Here is a 21,742-nt window from a genome sequence, read left to right as displayed (position 1 = left end):
TGCCTGAGACCAGAGGTGACAAGGGGGGAGCACTTCTTCCTGGTTATGAGGAGCATGGCGGCACGGGGGGATTCTGAAAAGCCCTGTTGGAGGAGACACAGTGTGAGGCTGACTTACCACTCCACAACAATCAAAAGTCCGTTGTTATTTTAACATCATAAAAGTGTGTCATGCACAACTCGGTGTGTGTTCATAACGTGATTGTGTTTAGAAATGCAGAGGCCTGGAAAATAAACCATTGAAGAAATATCCTCCTTAAGAAATATCCTCCTTCCTTGGGGCCGGTGCTGTGGCACAGTTAAAGCCCCAGCCTGCAGTGCCAGCATCCCATATGGGTGCTGGTTTGAGTCCCGGCTGCTCAACTTCTGATCCAGCTCTCTGGATGGCCTGGGAAAACAGAAGAAGATGCCCCAAGTCCTTAGTCCCCTGCATCTGACATGGAACAAGCTCCTGGCTCCTGGCTTCAGATTGGCTCAGCTCTGGCCATTTGGGGAGTGAAGCAACAGAATGGAAGACCTCTTTCTCTGGCTCTCCCTCTCTCTGTAACTCTTTCAGATAAATAAATCTTAAAAAAAAATCCTCCTTCCAACACACAAATAGGTGTTAAACCAAAAGTGGCTTTAGGTTATTCCCCCACACAGCCAGCTCCCCACCACCATTGGCACCCTAAAATCTGGCCTCTGCACCACCATCACCCTCATCCCTGCCCACACAGAGGCTGCCCCTGTTGATCACTAACTTTCCCCTCAATCCCTCAACATTTATTTCCCTAATGGAAACTTCCAGGATAGGAAGGAGGTGGCTGGGGAGAGGTGGGGAGGTGCTGTGGAGTAGAGGGAGGAAGAAAACTGGCAAGGTGAGGGCAGGGTCTGGGATGAGCATCACAATGTTCATGGCCCAGAGAAGGACCAAGACAAAGATGGGGAGTGTGTGGGGGTGGGTGGGGGAAGCAGCAGCAGTGGGAGGGGTTAAGGCGCCTCCATCCCACATCCTAGTGTCTGGGTTTGCATCCCAGCCCTGGCTCCTGGTTCCAGCTTCCTATTCATCTGCACCCTGGGAGGCAGCAGTGATGGCTCAGGTCACTGGGTTCCTGTTATTCACGTGGCAGACCTGAACTGAGTCCCTTCTCCCAGCTCCTGGTTCAGTCCAACCATGGCTGTTTTGGGCATCAGAGAGTGAACCCTCCCTCTCTGACTGGCACTCAAATAAACAAACAGAAATTTAGACAAACATTACACACACACACACACACACATACATACACACACACACACACATAAAGGTAGGGGGAGCCCGAGGTTTTGTGTTCTTCACACAAAACCGGAAAGAAAAAAAAAAGTGTGAGCATGGTTTAAAAAATAATTTTAAGAAATAGGAAGGCATCCAGGTTGGGAGGGAGGCCTGGACCCTGAGGCCTGGCAGGGACCATAGATGTTGCATGGAGCAGTTCTGTGTTGAGGGTGGAATCCCACGCTGGCGCCCCAACACGTGGAACCCCGCAATTGGGGGAGGCCCTCTGATTCCTTCGTGAGTTTCTGTGTCAGGTTGGAGCCTGCAGAGGGAAGGCTGTGAATCAGGCCCTGGCCCTGCCTGTGTGTGCAGCACTGCCCCAGCAGAGGGCACGCAGGCAGCCTGGGCCGCAGAGGGCTCACAGGAGAGAGGCGGGGCCAGAGGGTGGGCTCCTGGTGGCTCAAAGACAGCTTCCTGGGTCCTCATCTAGGGAGCACCCATAGCTAGGACACCACCACCTGGAGCTCCAGACCTGACCCCGGTGGGAATCTGGCCCTTCCCAGGCTGTGAGCCAGCGGTCCCAGGCCAGGTGCCCCATGGCTGTCCTGTCGGGTGTGGCTGCCCCTCCCAGGCTGAGCACCCTCTTCCTCCCTGGGGACCCCCAACTCCTCCTGCTCACAGTCTCCAAGCTCCATAGACCCCAGGCTCCAGGGGTCCCCACTGTGTACCTGACACTTTGGGTCGGAAACATAGACCCCAACCAGGCTGCAGGGCTCCCCTTGCCCTAGAGGCTTCTCTGGGCCACAGCACCGTGGGGCCCCTCCCCCACCAAGGCCTGATTCACAGGGAGGTGACCTCAAGTGCTGAGGGGACCTTTGGGCAGCCCTGGGTTCAGCCTGGTCAGGCCCCGCTGCCTCTCCCCCTTTCTAGCCAGAAGAGGACTGAAGCTTCCAGGGTCTCAGGCAGCCAGCAGGGAAGGAGGGGGTTCTGCAGCTCCCAGCCCCCTAGCCAGGGCACAGGCAGGACCCCTCCCTGAAACAAGAGTCCATGCCTGGAGCAGGGCCCAGAGACACAACAGTCAGCAAGCCTGTGCCCCACCACTGCCCCCTCGTGGATCCTCTGGTCCCTTAGGAGCCCTCACTCACCAGCTGTTCCCCCTAAAGTTCCCTAGGGGCAGGGTTGGGGGAGGGGCAGGCAGCTGTGGAAGGCAGAGACTTGTTAAAGCTGCCCCAGCCTCTCCACTTGCCTCCCCAGCTGCATTCTGGAATCTGCTCCTGTCCCTGTCCCAGGGCTGTCACGCCCAGGAGTGCACTTGTAAACAGTGACTCCTGCACCCACATCCAGCTTTGTAGCCAGGAGCAGCCCTGGGCTTGTGGGCAGGGGTGCAAAGGCTCCCAGGGCTGCTCCAGCCTGGGAGCAGCCCAGCCACTCAATCCCTGGCCCAGGGCATCCCAGCAGCCCTAAGCATTCCAGCTGTCTCCTCCCCCACATGGAAGGAGGGCAAGGACAATCTCCTTCCTTCCAACAGGCCCTGGGAGACATCATCTGAGAGAGGCTGATCTTGGGGAAGGGGTCAGCTGCACACTCCTGCAACTTCCTCTTTGTGGGCACTCCAGGAACCTGGGTTACTGTGATGTGGGTTTTTCCAAACCCGCAAAGACCTGTCTCTGCCCTTCCAGGCTGTGGCTGTCCCCAAAGCCTTCCAGGTTCCATGTCCCTCGTGTCCTCTCCCTGAGCCCTCTAGTTCCCTGTCTGCAGCATGATCCAACTACAAACATAGCAGCTGCTGGGGTGGGGAGAGGGGAAGGGCTCTGATACAATGGGTTTATTTATAGGGCCCTACACTAGGGGCTCTGCAGCCCAGCTGCCCAGCCAGCCCATCTTAGCCCGGCCTAGGGGACCGAGGCCCCAGCATCTAAGTCCAAACTCTGCCATCTGTCATGACTGCTGTGACTTCCAGCCCATTGCTCAGTCCCTTCAGGCTCTGACCAAGGGTAAGGTTGGTCTAGACGGAACCATGGTTCCAGAAGTGTGACCCAAATGATCAGCCTTGGTACTCGCATTCTCTCACCAATGCACAAAGGCCATGTTTTGTGAAAACACAATTAACTGAACTCAGAAGTAAATGTCAGAATCCAGCCACCTTCTGCTAAGTCAGATAGGAGAGATTTTCAAAAACAAAGAGCAGTGGGGCTGGCGCTGTGGAGCAGTGGACTAAAGCCCCAGCCTGCAGTGCCAGCATCCCATGTGGGCACCAGCTCTCCACTGTGAATCCAGTTCCCTGCTAATGTACCAGGGAAAGCAGTAGAAGATGGCCCAAATCCTTGGGTCCCTGCACCCATGCAGGAGACTTGGAGGAAGCTCCTGGCTCCTGGCTCCAGATCAGATTGGCTCAGCTCTAGCTGTTTCAGCCATCTGGGGAGTGAACCAGCAGATGGAAGACCTCTCTCGGCCTATAACTCATTCAAATAACTAAAATAAATCCTAAAAACAACAACAATAAAATGAAGAGTAGTGATGGTCTTCTCACTTTTTCAATTTGTTTTTGGAAAATATGTGTATATATTTATATACAATCTATATTATAGGTATTTATTTGAAAGAAGAAAAACAAAAACACAGAAAGACAAAGATCTCCTACCTACTGGTTCACTCTCCAAATGCCTGCAACAGTCAGGGCTGGGCCAAGCTGAAGTCAGGAGCCAGGACCTCTAGCCAGGTCTCCCACATTGTTGGCAGAGACCCAAGACTGGAATCTGCTGCCTTCCCAGGTGCACATTAGCAGGAAGCTAGAATTGGGAGTGGAACCAGGGCTCAAACCCAAGCACTCTGATTTGAGACACAGGCATTCCAAATAGCATCTTCACTGCTATGCCAAACACCTATCCGGGAAAATATATACACTTTTCATAAAATGTGTTGAAGTGTAACGAGCCTTTTGATTGTTACTTTTAAATGAATTTACTAGATTTTAAAACTCTTCAGTTCCAGCATAGCTCCCTAAGTCCAGGAGAGGTAAACAAAGTTAGAAAATTGCTTTTCTAGAACAGGGCTGTCCATGGAACTTTCTGTGATGATGAAGTGTGTGGTCTGTGGCCGATATGGCAGCCAGGAGCTACCTGTGGTTACTGAGCACCTGGAATGTGGCTAAGGGAGGAACTGAGTGCCGAGTTTAGCTCTGGAAAGCCACATACAGCTGTCTTCTCTGTACTGGACTGAACACTGCTTCTCACTCTCTTCTGTGCCAGAAGAAAGCTTCCCATGCCCACCCCGGTCCCACCTGGCTCCCATGGCTCTCTGTGACAGCAGCTCTCTTGCACCCTTCTCCACTGTCCTCAAACTTCTCAGAGCCCTTTCTCTTCCCCCAGAGGCATATTGTCAGTTGAGGGGAACCCCAGAAGCCTCCTGCCACCATCCCCACCCAACCACGGGCCCTCTCTCTGACTCATCTCCAACGACTGCAGGGGGCTGCCCTTGCCCCAGCCAAGGTCAGATCCCCTGCCCCAGACCTCCCTTCTCCAAAGGGTTCCACTTCGTGAAGGGGTCTCTGCCATTGGCCGTAACTTCTCAGGCATCTCTCACCTTGAAAACAATCATCCCAGGTCCAGCACTGGCATATCGAGTAAAGCTGCCACCTGCAGTGCCAGCACCCCATATGGGTACTGGTCCGAGCCCCAGCAGTTCCACTTCAGATCCAGCTCTCTGCTGTAGCCTGAGAAAGCAATAGAGGATGGCCCAAGTCCTTGGGCCCCTGTACCTACCTGGGAGACCCAGAGGAAGCTCCTGGCTCCTGGCTTCGAATCAGCACAGCTCCAGCCATTGCTGCCAGTTGGATGGAAGACCTCTCTGTCTCTCTGCCTCTCCTTCTCTCTGTGTGTAACTCTTTTTTTAAATTTATTTATTTGACAGATAGAGTTAGACAGTGAGAAAGACAGAGAGAAAAGTCTTCCTTCCATTGGTTCACCCCCCAGATGGCTGCTACGGCTGGAGCCACATGCCTCCTCCTGGTCTCCCATGCAGGTGCAGGGGCCCAGACACTTGGGCCATCCTCCACTGCCTTCCTGGGCAACAGCAGAGAGCCGGACTGGAAGAGGAGCAACTGGTACTAGAACCTGGTGCCCATATGGGATTCCAGTGCCCCAGGTGGAGGATTAACCTAGTGAGCCACGGCACCGGCCCCGTAACTCTGACTTTCAAATAAATAAGTCTTTTTAAAAAATCATCCTGTGACATTTCTCCAGATACTGTCTTCTTCTGCCCTCCAAAGACAAACTTCTCTGGATTTTTTAAAACTATTTTTAAATTGATAAATTTATTTGAGAGGCAGAGCTAGGAGACAGGCAGAGACCTTCCTTCCACAGGCTCATTTCCCAAATGCCCCCCAACAATTAATTGGTGCTTGGTTGGGCTGAAGCTGGGAGCCATGAACTCAATCCAGACTCCCACATGGGTGGCAGGAACCCAGTTACTTGGGCTGCCTCTTGGGGTTAGCAAGGCACAGCAAGCGGGAGTGGGGAGCCAGAGGCAGCCCTCTCCTGGGAGCCCCAAGCATCTTTAAGCTTAGGCCAAACAGCAACACACCACCTCTACCCCCACCCCCACTCCAAGCCAAACTTCTCCAATGAAAAAAGCGCAGTAACCACCACAATGGTAAACCCAACCAATAGCTTTCCATCTTCACAGCCTTCTCAGGTGTTAGGTGGCCACTGCATCCTGAATTTTTCAGAAAGCCTTGCAACATCGCAGACAATCCACCCATCTAAAATCTATAGTTCAGGGGTTTTAGTATCAATGGAAATACTCCTACATGCACAATATCACCGGTCAACTTTAGGAGTGAAGTACTCCATGTGGGTCTCCCACGCCAGCACAGGGGCCCAAGCACTCAGGCCCAGCTTCTGCTGCTTTCCCAGGAACACTAGCAGGGAGCTGGATTAGAAGTGGAGCAGCCAGGACTCAAACCAGTGCTCTGATATAAAGCGCTGGTGTTGCAACCGGCGGCTTAACTCACTGTGCCGCAACACCAACCCCTATTGCCTGCTTTTCTGATTCCAGGCACCCCAGTAATTGCAAAGTGGCATTTCACTGCGGGGCTGTTTGTATCGTTCAGATGACCCAGCATGTTGAGCAGATGATGGATCATCTATCTCCTTGGAGGTGTCTACACAAACATCACCCTTCCGTGTACACACACACACACACACACACACATGCACACACACATGCTTGAATGAAGCACAGTAGCATGTTCTTCTCCCTGTTCTACACATCTTTCCTTAGCAGAACCATTTTTAGAAAATGAAGCCACAGACTTTACTTGGCTCTTAGCAGTTTTTCCACTGAGGTTCTGTTCCAAGATCCAATCCAGGATGCCACATCGTACGGTCCCCAGGTCTCCTACCATGAATTCATGACTGTTCCCTAACTCTCTCCTCGACTTCCATCAGCTGACACTGCTGGAGGGAGCTGGCTGGCATTTTGGAGAATGCTGTCCAGTTTGATTCTGAGGTTATGGATTCTGGGGGAGGGGACTAGCGTGGAGGTGAAGCAGTGCCCCCCTCCAGGGATGCCCATTATATCAAGACAGTGGATTATCCGTGATCCTTCAGTCAGGAGGTCTCTCTCACGGAGTTGCCCATTGTCAAGTTTGGTGTTTTTCCTTCTGTAACACATATGTTGAGGGGCAATACTTTGAGATCATGCAAGTATCTTGCTTCTCCAATTTCTACCTGCTAATTTTAGGATGGATCAGTGGATCTTGCTGGTGGCAATAATTGTCAGTGTGCTAATGATAATTTTCCATTTCCCCCACTCCTTTTACATTTGTAAACTGGAAGTTTTCTGTAAGGAAGAATTGTGCCTTGACCTCTGTTCATTTGATTAGACATTTATATTTGCATGGACTCGCTGGATATGGATTCTGTTCTTTGGGTTATAACCCGATGACATCATCACTTATTTCATGGCTTGAATTCCAGCTTTGGCCACTAAGAATTCAGGTCGGTTCTGTGCACTTCTCACACATCTCCACTGTCACCTGAGTGCATCCTTGCTTTCTTGTCTTTTTTAAAGAGTTATTTTATTTATTTGAAAGAGTTACAGAGAGAGGTAGAGACAGAGAGAGAGAGGTCTTCCATCTGCTGGTTCACTCTCCAAATGGCCACAATGGCCAGAGCTGTGCTGATCCGAAGCCAAGAGCCAGGAGCTTCTTCTGGGTCTTCATGTGAATGCAGGGGTCCAAGGACTTGGGTTATCTTCTGCTGCTTTGCCAGGCACATTAGCAGGGAGATGGACTGGAAGTGGAGTGGCCAGGACTCAAAACTGCACCCATATGGGATGTCCATGCTGTGGCTGGGGCTTTAACCCACTGCACCACAGCACTGACCCTTCGTCCTTGCTTTCTGACACCATAAGATGTCCCGTGCTTAGCTTGTGTTTTCTCTGCCATAACTACTCTTCCAAGAAGTGCTACCAGAGCATGCTTCTAAAACTATCGATCTGATTGTGTCCCTCCAACTTTAATCATCCGCAATCTTCTACTGTTTGGGAGTAACTAAGAAGTCTCGCTGTGGTCTGGCCCCAGAACGATTCTTTCACAAAAGTTTTCCTGGGCTCAGGCAATGCACACAGACCTCTCTTCTGCAAGTGCCTGTAGGACCCGTGTTTCAAAGCGGAAGGCATGCTGCTCTCCAGTCCTCCTGTTGTGGGGGTGGGAGCTCCATGAAGAACTCCCTGCTTGTATTGTTGGATGTTCTGCACCAGCCAGTGCAGCACTCCTGACAAGGAGGCTGAGGCCCAGAGACCCCTGACCCATGCCCCCACTTCCCCTGCCCCGCCCAGGGATGGGTGATTTGCTTTCATTCAAGCCAGAAAAAAACAGAAAGACAGGACAGCTAAGAGAATACACTGCACTCACAGGGTCCTCCTAGAGATCCCCCAGTCATCCCCACATGACAAACCATGCTGAGGGATGGGGCATCTTCAGATCTGTCCTTGACATTGAGATGGCCTTCTTGAAGCTGTTCACCCACTCCCACGCCTTGCTGACTGTCCTGTGGTGTCTCCTAATTAGGCAAAGAGAATTTATCCATTCTAAAATGGCTCATATGAGCTTCAATGCTGGGTATCGGTTGGGGGAGCAATTCAGAGAAGGGGCAGCTCTTTTTTGGATTTCTTGGTGCTTTTAGTCTAGTAAGGGACTAAACAGGCAGGTACAAAAAATCAGTAGTATTTCAGTGCAGGTATCTGAGCTAGTGTTGAGACATTGTTTGGGAAGCCCATATCTGCTCCTGGAGTGCCTGAGTTACAGTACCAGCTCCCACTGAGGATTCCAGCTTCTTGTTAATGCAGACTCTGGAAGGCAGCAGTGATGGCTCAAGTAAGTGGGTTGCTGACCCCCATATGGGGGACCTGGATTGAGTTTCTGGCTCCTGGCCCTGGCCCTGGCCCAGTGCCCCCAATGACTGCAGGCCTTTGGAGAATGAACCAGTGGATGAGAGCTCTTTCTCTCTCCCTCTCTCCAAGTTAACCAGTGCATGATAACCTCCTCTCTCTCTCTCTCACTCTCTCACTCTCTCTCATATTTTTTTAATTTGGAAAGAGTAAAGAATCAGTAGCATTTCCTACATATCAACAATGAGCTATTCAAAAAGCAATTAAGAAAATTCCATATACAATAGCTACAAAATAATAGCACACTCAGAAATAAATTTAACCCAGGAGGTGAACAATCTCTACATTGAAAACTAAAACACAATGATGAAAGAAATTGGAAAGGACACAAAGAATGAAAGATATCCCATCTTATGGATTAGAAAACTCAATATTGTTAAAACAGTCACACTATCCAAGGCAATCTACAGATTCAGTGCAATCCGTATCAAAAGTCCCATGACATTTTTCACGGAAATAGAAAAAACAATTCCTAAAATTTATAAGGAGGGAGACTGGTGTTGTGACATAGTGGGTTAAGCTACCATCCATGAGGCCAGCATCCCATAGGGGTGCTGGTTAGTTTCCTGGCCACCACATTTCCAATTCAGCTCTCTGCTAACACACTTGGGAAAGCAGCAGAAGGTGGCCCAAGTCCTTGGGCTCCTGAACCCATGTGGGAGACCCAGAAGAGCTTCCTAGCTCCTGGCTTTGGCCTGGCCCAGACCTAATCCTTGGGCCACTTGAGGCCAGATGGAAGCTTGCTTGCACTCTCGCTCTCTCTCTCCCTTCCTCCCATCTTCCCTCTCTGTAATTCTGCCTTTCAAATACATAAATAAATCTATTAAAAGATTCATAAGAACTGTAAGAGACCTCAAATGGCCAAAGTAATTTTGAATAAAAAGAACAAAGTTGGAGGTATCATACTATTTGATTTGAAGTCTCGTACAAAGCTATGGTAATCAGCAGCATGTTGCTGGCATAAAAACAGATACCAAATAATAAAGAGTACAGAACACACATCTACATTCAACTGATTTTGAACAGAAATGTCAAGAATACAAAATGTAGAAAGAATAGTCTCTTCTACAAGCAGTGCTGGAGATGGGGATATTTGGTGTAGAAGTTAAGATACCACCTGGTATGCCCTTATGTCATGCAAGAGAGTGCCTGGATTTGAGTGCTGGTTCAGCTCCTTATTCCCGCTTCCTGCTAACTATCATCCTGGGAGGCAGCAAGTGAGGGCTATGTCCCTGCTACCCACATGGAAGACCCTGACTGAGTTCCTGGCTCCTGGCTTTGGCCTGGCCCAGCCCTGGCTGTTGTGGACATATGGGGAGTGAACCAGCAGATGGGTGACTTCTCTATGTCTCTGTCTCTCTTTCTTTCAAATAAATAAAAATAAAGTATTGGTAAAACTGGATACCCATAAGCAAAAGAATGGAATTAGACCTTTATCTTACACTGTACAAAAAAACGAACTCATAATGGGTTAAAGACTTAAGCATAAGACTTGATAATGTAAAACTACTAGAAGAAAATATAGGAGAAATATTCCATGATACTGGTCTCAATGATTTTTTGTGGGCATGACCCCAAAACACAGACACTAATCAAAAATAGACCAATGAGATTATATCAAACCAAACAGCTTTTCACAGCAAAGGAAACAATCAACAAAGTGAAGAGACAACCTGTGGAATGGGAGAAAATATTTGCAAGCCAAACATCTGACAAACAGTTAACAGCCAACATTATATAAGGAACTCAACTCAATAACAAGAAATCCAATGACCCAGTTTAAAAAAATGGGCAAAGAACCTGACCTAGACATTTCTCAAAAGCAACAAATAGGGCTGGAATTGTGGTAAATCTGCTGCTTAGGAGGCAGACAACCCATATGGATGCTGGTTCAAGTCCCAGCTGCTCCACTTCCAATCCATCTCCCTGCTAATGTACATGGAAAAGCAGCTGACAATGGCCCAAGTACTTTTGCCCTTGCACCCACATGGGAGAACTGGGAAGTTCCTGGCTCCTGGCTTTAGCCTGGAACAGCCCTGGCCATTGCAGCCATCCAGGGAGTGAAACCAGTGGATGGAAGATCTCTCTCTCTCTCTCTCTCTCTCTCTCTCTCTCTCTCTCTCCCAGTCTCCCTGTAACTCTGCCTTTCAAATAAATAAAAGTAAATTTTAAAAAAACATAAAAACACAACAAACAGCCAACAGCTACAAGAAAAAAAATTTCTCTCTCTCTCTCTCTCTCTCTCTCTCTCTCCCAGTCTCCCTGTAACTCTGCCTTTCAAATAAATAAAAATAAATTTAAAAAAGATAAAAACACAACAAACAGCCAACAGCTACAAGAAAAAAAAATAAAGCTCAACATCCCTAATCACTAGAGAAATCAATTAAAACCACAATGAGACATCACCTCCCACCTGTTTGAAGAGCTATTATCAAAAAGACAAAAGATAATTGTTGGCAAGAATGTGGAGAAAAGGGAATGCTTGCACATGGTTATTGGGAATGTAAATTAAAGCAGCCATTATGGAGAAAATTATGGAGGCTCCTCAGAACATATGACCCAGCAATCCCATTACTGGGTATACATCCAAAGGAATTGAAATCAGTACGTCAAAGAGATATCTACAGTCTGATGTTCATTGCAGCTTCACTCACACCATGAACCAACCTAAGTGCCTCCTGACAAATGATGGAGAAAGAAAGTGTGGTATATATGTCTCAAAGAATACTAGTCAGCTTTAAAAAAAGAAGGCAATCCTGTCCTTTGTGACAGCATAGATAAAACGAAAATAAGGCAGACACAGAAAGACAAATACTGGCTATATGATCTCACTTACATGTCTACAAAAGCCCAATTCAGCCACAGAAGAGAACAGACTGACGGTCAGTTGCAGAGTCTGGCAGTCAGATGGGGGAGACATTGGTCAAAGGCCACAAACTTTCAACTGGAGATAAGTTCAAGAGATGAACCACACAGCATGGTGAGCAGAGTGAATATGGAAGACACTTGAAAATTGCCAACAAACGAATTTTCCCTATTCTCACCACAAAAAAGTATATGAGAGAATAGATGTTACTATGTGAATTAGCCTGATTCAGCTATTGTGTAATACACACATGTATATATATATCAAGATATCATGTTGTATGCTATAAATATACACAATGTTAGTCAATTTAAGAAAAAAACAGTTGTACTGTGAGGGAAGTTCCACAAATGCAGGTGTTGGGAGGATTTTTAAAATCAGGAGGGAAATACAGAGCCCTTAAAGATAGACAGGGTTTAGATCTTTGTGAGAGAAAGCAGAAGGAGCCTCTCCAGGCAGAAAGAAAGGCAGACACAGAGAAAGGAGGCAGAAACCATGGGTAGACACAAAAACAGTGACTCAGGGCAGCAGGATCTGAGGGCATTTCAAGGTGAGTGCTTCCTGCTCTGTGGCTCAAGCCAGTATTCCTCTCCTATCCTCTGGTGGACTCAGAGCTCTCACAACTTCTCCATGTTCTGGGTGTAACCAGGGCTAGCTGCCGGGTGCCACAGTAGAGTCTTGGCAGAGGGGGACAGCAGAGGCGACAGCAGAGCTGACAGCTGGAGCTTCAGCCACCTGCGCTCAGATCTGAGAACCAGAAAGGGCTTATGGCCTGTCGGGCTGCACCTGCAGGCTCAGATTTGGGCAGATATCTTCCTAGTCCCTCACGCCTGCTCCCAGTACCCATTCCTCCAAGCTTTACTCCCACCAGGTTGCAGAGTGCAGCAGAGCCACCGGGGAGGAGCTCCTGGCTTTGATGCTGCCTTTCCACACAAGGCCTGCAAACTTCCCAGGAAGGCAGTGGGGGAGGAGAGAGAAAGGAACAGTGAAGCCAAGAGCCTTAGCTTTCTTCTCTCTCCTGAGGGACAGGACGAGAGGTGCAGTCTACAGAGGAAATGAGAAGCAAACACTCCCCACCCCAACTTCCCCTCAGTGGAGTGGAGAGCAAAGCTCCAGCTTCAAGAGGCTGTATGGTGGGGATGAGGGCGGAGGCATTAGTGGAGGCATTATCATCTGGTCCTCTTGTTTTGGATGCAATAAAACTCAAGGCCCCCAGCACATCCCTGCCTCTCTCTAACTCTGCCTTTAAAATTAAATAAATCTTAAAAACAAACAAAAGAAATCAGGCTGAGAAACAGCAGTGTTCCAGGTCATGTGGCGCTGTCTGTGCCATTGACTCCAGCCCCCAGCCCAGGTGCACGTGTCCTTTCCCTTCCTGTCACGGTTGCAGTTCTGGAACTGTATAATTACTTGATTAATGGGGACCTTTGGGTCACCATTATATCCTTAGACTGGCACACAGGAGACTCTTTTTTTTAAAGATTTGTTTTATTTACTTGAAAGAGTTACACAGAGAAAGAAGGAGAGGCAGAGAGAGAGAGAGAGGTCTTCCATCCGCTGGTTCATTCCCCAATTGGCCACAATGGCCAGAGCTGTAGCCATCCGAAGCTAGGAGCCAGGAGCTTCCTCTGGATCTCCCACACGAGTGGAGTGGTCCAAAGACTTGGGCCATCTTCAACTGCTTTTCCAGGCCATAGCAGAGAGCTGGATTGGAAGTGGAGCAGCCGGAACTTGAACCAGTGCCCATATGGGATGACAGCACTGCAGGCAGTGGCTTTATCTTCCACGCCACCGCACCGGCCCCATGCAGGATATTCTAAGGTGTCTGCTGGTGGAATGAATGGGCTGCCTGTAGTTTGAGACCTCTGGTTTGGGCCTTAATCCTGGCCTTGGAAGGAATTTCAGTGCATGAAGGCGGATGAACCCTACTCATGGTTTGGGATCCACTTGGGGGGCCTGGGGATGGGTGGTAAGGCTGGTGTCACAGTCTGAATGCATCTGTCCCCCCAAAACTCATATGGGAAGTGACTGGATCATGGGGACAGTGCCCTGTCCATCCATGAATGAAATCTGTACCCAAGAGACCTCACTCCTTCCATCAAGGGAGGGCAGTGAACCAGCTCTGGCATCTCTTCGTGAGCCATCACTGACATCCAAGCTGCCCATGCCTTCATATTTGGACTTCCCTGCCTCCAAAACTGAGAAATCAATTTCTGCTGTTTATCAGCCACTGATTTATGGCATTTTGTTACGGCAGCTTGAAAAGACTATGACAGCCAGAAACTGGGGACTTGACAGGGGCTGTGGGAAAGATCCGTGCACAGCTGGGTGCTGCTGGCAGACAGGTGACAGACTGTGGTGCTTTGGATAACAGTAGGAGAAAAAGAGTCCATAGTTTTATTTGTCTTTTTGTAAAGAAACTGGAGGGACATATAAGAAAACAATAAGTGGTTACCACGGGGCTGGAGAGGATGTTGATGGGAATGGGATTTCTCAGTGCATGCCTTTTGATACCATTTTAATTTCTAAACTATGTTAAAGAATCTAAAAAATGATCCAGTGGGAAAAAATAAAACCTTAAAGGGATCAAACCACTCAACCAGGAGATTTGTAAGGCTCCCAGCTGTGGCTGACCATCCTCTTCCTACAGGAGGAGGTGGGGACAGGGCCCTGGGACAAGAGAGCAGTTGTGGGGTTGTGGCCAGAGGCACGTGGAGATCAGACCAGGGGATGCCAGCACCTCCACTTCGGTTCGTCCCTGAGACCTCACCCTGGGCTGAGAGCGAGGCCCTGCTACCCCCAGGGTATGCTGTGGGCCTCGCCATGACTCAGGAGTAGGTCGGGGTGGCTTCTGCTGGGGTGACAGCTGGGTGACAGCTGGGTTCCCTCTACCTCCCTGGGGATAGGGAGCAAGTTAAGGGCAGAGGCAGAGTGGGGTTGGTTGGGGCAGGTGGGGGTGAGGCAGGATGAATGATTCCTGCAAGTGCCTGTGGCTGCTGTGGACAGGTTCTAGGGGTGTCTCAGCAGACAGTTGCACAAAAGGGCAATTACAGGCCCCACATCAAGCTAGCTGGGCAGGAGGTGGGGTCCAGGCCCTGGGAGCTGCAGCTGTTAAACCTCAGGGCCACACTACAGGAGTTCCAGGGGGCCCTCACAGCCCTATCTAGGAAAATTTCACCCCCTACCTGGAGGGCCCCGGGGGCCACAGAGCTACAGGAGAGTGAGAGCTGAAGCCCAGGCCCCCAGCCCTGCAGGCCACGGCAGGTGCAGCAGCACTGGGCTTCTGTCCCTTTACAATCTCTACACATTTTTGTCTAACAGCTTGGTGCTGCTGGAGCACTCCAAGAGCGCAAGGACTGGCCTTAAGGTTCAGGGTGCTGTGCCCGACGGGCTGTTTCCCAACAGCTGCTGGGTTTTCAGAAATCAGTGAAAATAGCAATGAAAATTCACCTGAATAACAGCCTGGCCTCCCCAGGCCTCTTTCATCTGCGTGACTCCCAGAGCTGAGAAAACAGTAATGACTGAGAGGCTGCCACACCCCAGTGATGTGAGCAATGGCTGGGAAACTGAGGCCGGGGGAGCAGTTCCCCTCACACAGATCCAAGGCTGTGGGTGCCAAGGGCTGCTGGGCCGTGGGAACCCCAAGGGACCAGCTCTACACTTGCTGTGTGTTGGGAAGATGTTGATGACAGGGACATGCGCTCCAGAGCCATCCAGACTGGGCTTGGGGAGAAGATGAGGAGAGGCTCCACACATGTGTCCCAAGCCTCCTTCCCAGGCTGCAGCAACCTGGGCTGGGAGTTCTTGAGCTCACCCACCCTGGTCCCAAGGGGTCGCACAGCAGGCTGCCTGGGCAGCCCTGCAGTCTTCACTGTGTGCTCAGGAGCCCAGGGTAAGGGAGGACTCAGCACTCCAAGCAGCACATTGCCACAGGCACAGTCCATGAGTGGGGGGATTGTGGGAGGTACTTGCAGCCAGGAAGGTGGCTCAGGTCAAGAAAGAAGTCAGAGGGGGGCAGCGGGGCAGAAGGACTGGTGTTATGGTGCAGCGGGTTAAGCCACTGCTTACAATGCTGGCATACGTATCAGAGTGCTAGTTGATTCCTGGCTGTTTTGATTCTGATCCAGCTCCTTGCTAATGCACTTAGGAAGGCAGGAGGGGATGGCCCAAATGCTTGGGACCCTGACACCCATGTGGGAGACTCAGACGGAGTTCCTGGCTCCTGGCTTCAGCCTGGCTGAGCCCTGGGCCATTTGAGGAATGAACCAGTGGATAGAAGACCCACCCTCCCTGTGCCATCACTCTGCTTTCCAAATAAATAAATACACCTTAAAAAAAGTGGGGAAGAGGTGGCCGTTTAGTCTGTAGTTAGGACACCTGGGCCCCATATCAGACAACCTGGGTTCGATGCCCAGTTCCATTCCAGACTCCAGCTTCTTGCTAATAAAGACTCTGAGAAGTAGTGGTTCCTGCTACCCATGTGGGAGATTTGGAGTGAGTTCCTAGCTCCCAGCTTCAGCCCTGGGCCAGGGGCATTGTGGGTATTTGAGGAAAGAACACTCCTCTCTCTCTCTTGTAAATTTTTTAAAATTTAATTAAGAAAAATAGACCTGGAAGACTGCTTCTTGGAGACCCCAGCCTGTCTTTGCAAACCTCTTCTATCCTTGGCACTGATCCTAGAATCATGAGGTCCTTCTCCTGTCTGGTCACTCCTGCAGGAGGCCCAGCTGGCTGATAGCCATGATAGGCACAGAGTCACAGGAGGCAAAAGATCTTTCACCACTGTGGCCACACAGGGAGCAGCGGGTGGAGGCCCTGCAGTGCAGATCCACCCGAGACCTACCACGCGCCTGGTACTGTGACAGATGGTGGGGACAGACACATGCTCAGCCCTGGGGGACCCTAAGGGCCAAAACAGGCAGCGAAGCAATGACCTTGTCCTCCAACCTTGCAGAACAGTGTCTGGGGCAAGTATGAAGAGTCTTGTCCTAAGGAATTTAAAGTTGGTTTTCTCGAGCATGTTAGCTGACAGAGCTCCTGGGGACCCTGTGTAACACTCTGACCCTCCAAGAGCCCAGCTTTCTGCAACTGCAGGCAACATTCGGCCAAATCTCCCTCATGAGTGAAAAATTAAGGCAGACTGGTACCACGTGAAACTACAGGCCACAGTCAGGAGTCCTGCTTCCTAAACTCACCACTGCGTGAGTCATGTCCCCCTCTGGCCTTCAGTGCCTCCACTCTTAGCACAAGGGTGGTGGAGTCTGTCTCCAGGATCCCTTCCAGTCTGTGGCTCCAGGTTGTTTTGATGCAGTGGCAGATCCCAGACTGATTTACATAAATTTGCATGTTCAACTGGAAATCCCAAGCTCCAAGGATAGAAAATTCAATCAGTCCATTAGTGCAGCCAGACTAAGTTCTGGAGGAGCCTGCTGGGTTGGGGTGATGGCCGGCCGGTGGTACTGGTTGTGGTCTGGGGTAGGGACTGGGAGAAACAGGAGCAAGAAAGGACATCCGTGCAAGGAGAAGTGGATCCAGTGATCCAGGAGCAATGGGGCCAAGAACCCCGCTTCGGCTGTCAGGCAAGAGACCTTTCTCTTGCTTCTAATGGGCTTCTGGCTGGCAAGCCTCAGAGCCACACCGCAGGAGGGAACAGCAGCTCTGCCTAGCAACAGGTGACCCTCCACCATTAACTACTTTCTGGGAGCTTCCATTATCCCCCGAGAGAGCTCACAGCTGTGAGGGCCGCTTCCTTGGGTCTAACCTACATACCCCCATAGGCAGCAGGGCTTCCCCCAAAGAGCCAATAGAGGAAGAAGTAATGCAGAACATGCCCTGTGTCTAACCCCAGGGCCTCTCTAACCACCTCCTCCCCTTCACCTGCGGGTCCAAGGATGCAAATAGAGCAGCAAAGGTCTTTGGCTCTTGGGCTGGAGAGCAAGTCCCAACCTGCAAGAAGCAGGCTGGCAAAGGTGGGGCAGGGGCTGCTTCTCCTGGCTGCGGTGGGGCTGGCACGGCAGGCATGGCAGTACCTAGCAGGCTGGCCAGCTTGGCAGCTGGGGCTGTGAGTGCAGAGGGGAGCTGGGTAGGGCCAGGGTGTGGGATGGGCAAGAGCAGTGGGGCCCTCCTTTCCTAAGAGGGTGGATGATTGTGCTATGTTCCCTGGCCCAGATCCTAAAACAAGTCCCAACAGCTGAGATGCAAACTGTCTCCTGGGAATCTGCTTACCCTGCTGGCCCCTGGCTGCCTCCTCCTCTCTCAACCCCTCCCCAAAGGCCCAATTCAAAGACTAGCTGGGTCAGTATGTCTCTCTAGAGGCCCTGATGGGTGGGCTAAACCTCAGCCAGCAGGAGTTCATAGCCCAAGGCACCAGGGAAGAGCAGGACAACGACTGTTCTTGGGCAGGAGCGGGGAGTCTGCCCAAGTTCTCCCTCTCTCTCTCTCTCTCTTTTTTTTTTTTTGACAGGCAGAGTGGACAGTGAGACAGAGAGAGAGACAGAGAGAAAGGTCTTCCTTTTGCCATTAGTTCACCTTCCAATGGCCGCCGCCGGCTGGCGCTCTGCGGCTGGCACACCACGCTGATCCAAAGCCAGGAGCCACGTGCTTCTCCTGGTCTCCCATGGGGTGCAGGGCCCAAGCACTTGGGCCATCCTCCCCTGTACTCCCGGGCCATAGCAGAGAGCTAGCCTGGAAGAGGGGCAACCGGGACAGAATCCGGCGCCCCGACCAGGACTAGAACCCTGTGTGCTGGCGCCGCAAGGTGGAGGATTAGCCCCTTGAGCCATGGCACCAGTCATGCCCAAGTTCTCATTCCAAGTAACTGTGATTTAGATGCACGCACATCACCCAGCACCCTGGTCCCAGAAGAGCTTTCTCCCCCCTCAATTCAACGCCAAGATGTGGAAGGGAGGCGCTTTCTAGTCCAGACGCTCGGTTTTAAAAATGAATGCAACTGGTCAGCGCCACAGCTCACTAGGGTAATCCTCTGCCTGCGGTGCAGGCACCCCGGGTTCTAGTCCTGGTCGGGGCACCAGATTCTGTCCAGGTTGCTCCTCTTCCAGTCCAGCTCTCTGCTGTGGCCAGGGAGTGCAGTGGAGGATGGCCCAGGTCCTTGGGCCCTGCACCCAAATGGGAGACCAAGAGAAGCACCTGGCTCCTGGTTTTGGATCAGCACGGTCCGCCGGCCGCAGCATGCCAGCCGCAGTGGCCATTGTGGGGTGAACCAACAGAATAAAGGAAGACCTTTCTCTCTGTCTCTCTCTCTCTCTCACTATCTAACTCTGCCTGTAAAAAGAAATGAATGCAACTGAGCCCCAGAGAGAAATCCGTGGTGGCTAAGGTCACACAGCAAGCTTGGAAGAGCAGGAACCCAGAGCAGAGCCCCTGACTCAGTCTGAACTGACAGCATTTTGAACCCGAACACGTGTGTTTCCGCCTGCCTCTGCTGAGATGTGCTGGTGAAAAAGAGCCTTAGTGCCTGCAGCCTAGGGCAGGGGCCTCTCCGACCTTTCCCTGTCTCCCAGGAAGCACTGAACTGCAGAAGGACACTGGAAGGGCTGAAGCCACCCCATATGGAGAACAAACTTGAACTATATGGGACAGTATCCATCTCCCCAGACAGGAATACACTTGATTTTTCTGGGGGTCAAGAAACCACTAATCCCAAACTGTGGAGGGGAGGGCGGGAAAGGGGAGAAGGTATCAATTTGAGAAGTGAATTTTGTGTCTCTCTGATCGCCAGAAAAGGAATCTACAAAAAAGGGGGGGGGGGGTAACCAGCAGGCCCATGGTCTGTCTGCAGCCAAGTCCTGGCACTAGATTCCTTCTCCCCAAAGAACTGAGCATACAATGGTTAGACGCCGACCCATCACTGCCTCTCCCAGACCTCTTGCTGCAAACCACTTCCTCTGGCTGGCAAGGAGGACCCACCCCGGGCTGGGGGCTGAGCAGTAAGGAGGGAATAAAGGGATCGCCTCTCCAGCTGGGGGACCCCTGGCTCCCCAGGCAGGCAGGCCTCTAGCAAGCAGCAGGCTTGGATGGGTTCAGTGATGCAGGCCTGAGCAGCCTGGAAAACCAGGCCCCTGGGAGGTGAGGGCTTTCTGTGCCCCTGGGGCAGTGCCAGGGCTTTGGGGAAGGAGAGAGGAGCTGGGGTCGATTTCCTAGTGGGGCTGAGCCAGGGGAGTGCCTGGCACAGATACATTCTCTGCATTCTTCCAGCAAGGCAGCCAGGACCTGCGGGCCTGTTTCCCAAGCGCTGCCCCCCTTCCCTGCCTCCCTCCCTCAAGCTTCTCTTCAGCATGCAGCCCTGCGAAACCTCGGCAGGGTTGCGCGTGGACACCGGGTCTCTCTTGGCCTCTTCCTGCCTCTCCCACAGCTGCCCCCGGCCACGGGGACTGAAGGAGTGCGCAGAGGAGCCCCAGGCTGGTTCCTGCGCCTGCGCTTTGAGGACAGCACCCCACCACCACCCTCCTGTACACACACTTACACCCCGGCTCAGCCAAGTGGCACCTGATGGGTGGGGTGCATGGCCGGGACCAGGTCAGTCTTTCAAAGAGGGAGGCCGGCCCCCGGAGCATCCTCCACTCCCGAAAGTTTCGCTTATGGGGCCTCAGAGTGTGCCCGAGGATAGCGCGGGGGGCGGGCGGGGTGAGGTGGGGAGGACAAGTCGCAGTGTGACCCCCCACCCGGCGAGGGGAGAGTGCAGCGGAGCGAGGGGCGCGCAGCGAGGTGCGAGCAGAAAGCCCTGGCGCCCCCTCGGACCCAGGGCTGCCTCCAGAGACTCACCCTCCACAACCCCAGGCTCCGCCAGAGCCTACAAACCCCCGCCACCGCCCCATTGTCGCCCTTTAAATCGAAGTAGGCCTGGAACTCACCGAAATCAGAAGTCCAGGGCAGGCCGGGTCCAAGAACACGGCTCTGAGGCTTTTTGGGGGGGGGGGGGAGCGGGTGCCGGAACCGCCTCCCGTGTCAAGACTTTAAAGGGGCCAGGGAGCCCCGCTCCTCACCCGGGCCCCGCCTCTCTCCTCCAGCGCAGCCAATCCGCGCTCATCCCGGTTGCGCGCCCCTCCCAGTCCGCTCCAGATGTTCCCAGGACAAGAGCGAAGTTGGTCCGGCTGGCGCAGGGCTCTTTTGCCAGGGCGGGAGGACCTCCTATCCCGCTATAGAGAAGCGCTCTCCTCCGGCCCCGCGGGCCTGGGGCATCTCCTCGGCCTGGGGAGGGGACTCTGAGCGCGGGCGCACAGGCATGTGATCTGCTCTGTGGGGCTGGGCATGCACGTGTGTCCGTGGTGGTGAGTGGCGGGGCGGTGTTTGTAGTTTGCCTTCCTGCATACGTGTTGGGTGTAAATCCTGGGGAAGAGGTTGGAGTGCCTCCTTGTTCCTCTGCGAGGATTGGTCCTCCCGGGGTAACGTGGAAAACTGGGCGCTAGAACAGGCTCCCCTCTTCCAAGAGCACTGCTGGCTGTGTCCTCGCTGCCTTAGGCGGGGGAGGGCTGCGCAGATAAAGGACACAGCCGTGTTTCTATAGCAGTGGGGGACCAGTCCCAACCACCTGCAGAAAACCAGCACGAAGGCCCCTTTTGGAGGCCCCTTGCATCCCATTCTCATTGGTTCCTAAGCATCTTTGGATACCATAATGTCCCGACCGTCCCGCAGTGTAGCGTACGTAGGTTATGCAGGTTCTGAACTGGGTTCCACAGGAAAATACAAGGGATCCCTGGGCATGGCCTGCCCATTTTATTAAACTTGCTTCTGTGGCGGGTGTTCACAGGATGTGACTTACAATGTGTTCCTCCGTAGAAGGAACATGGAAACTCCGGGAACATAAGGTGTTCAGATTGGCCAGGATTAGTTAAATTTGTCTCTAAAGGAGACTTCTTATTTAAAATGGATTTGAAGGACAGAGAGGATTCAGGCAGAGTAAGGAGACAGACTCAGGCAGGAGAAAGCAGATCATTACTATCTGTATGGCATGTAAACAAATCACCTTTGTAGGCTAGGAAGCAGAAGCTAATGGGAGATTCTGTGTGGAGACTGGGATGTAGATATAGATTTGACAAGCTGATGAGCAAGAAGCCATCCTAGGCTCTCAAGCACAGGGTTAGCATGATGAAAAGGGTGCCTGAGGAAGCTTATTGTTCGTGCCTTAAAAAAAAATGGCATGATGGGGTCCGGCACTGTAGTGTAGAAGGTTAAGCC

The 21,742-nt window shown here is 51.8% G+C and overlaps 2 long non-coding RNA genes across 5 annotated transcripts in view; one reads left to right on the top strand and one right to left on the bottom strand.

Moving 5' to 3' along the window:
- LOC127488651 (uncharacterized) overlaps positions 1-20,445 on the bottom strand; it is a 28,930-nt gene extending 8,485 nt beyond the window's left edge. The window contains exons 1-2 of one of the 4 annotated variants that reach the window (XR_011383771.1): positions 20,419-20,445; positions 118-387 (exon numbers count right to left, since the gene is read on the bottom strand). This is a non-coding gene — a long non-coding RNA (uncharacterized lncRNA). Of the gene's footprint in view, positions 1-117; positions 6,769-20,418 lie in introns of those variants that run through there. The other 3 variants (XR_011383770.1, XR_011383769.1, XR_011383772.1) reach the window with 3 other exon arrangements.
- LOC138846305 (uncharacterized) overlaps positions 1-21,742 on the top strand; it is a 561,128-nt gene that overhangs the window by 164,172 nt on the left and 375,214 nt on the right. The gene's annotated exons all lie outside the window — the stretch shown is intronic.

This window comes from Oryctolagus cuniculus, chromosome 17 (genome assembly GCF_964237555.1).
Source record: "Oryctolagus cuniculus chromosome 17, mOryCun1.1, whole genome shotgun sequence".
NCBI lineage: Eukaryota > Metazoa > Chordata > Mammalia > Lagomorpha > Leporidae > Oryctolagus > Oryctolagus cuniculus.
This window is presented reverse-complemented; position numbering and strand designations above follow the sequence as displayed.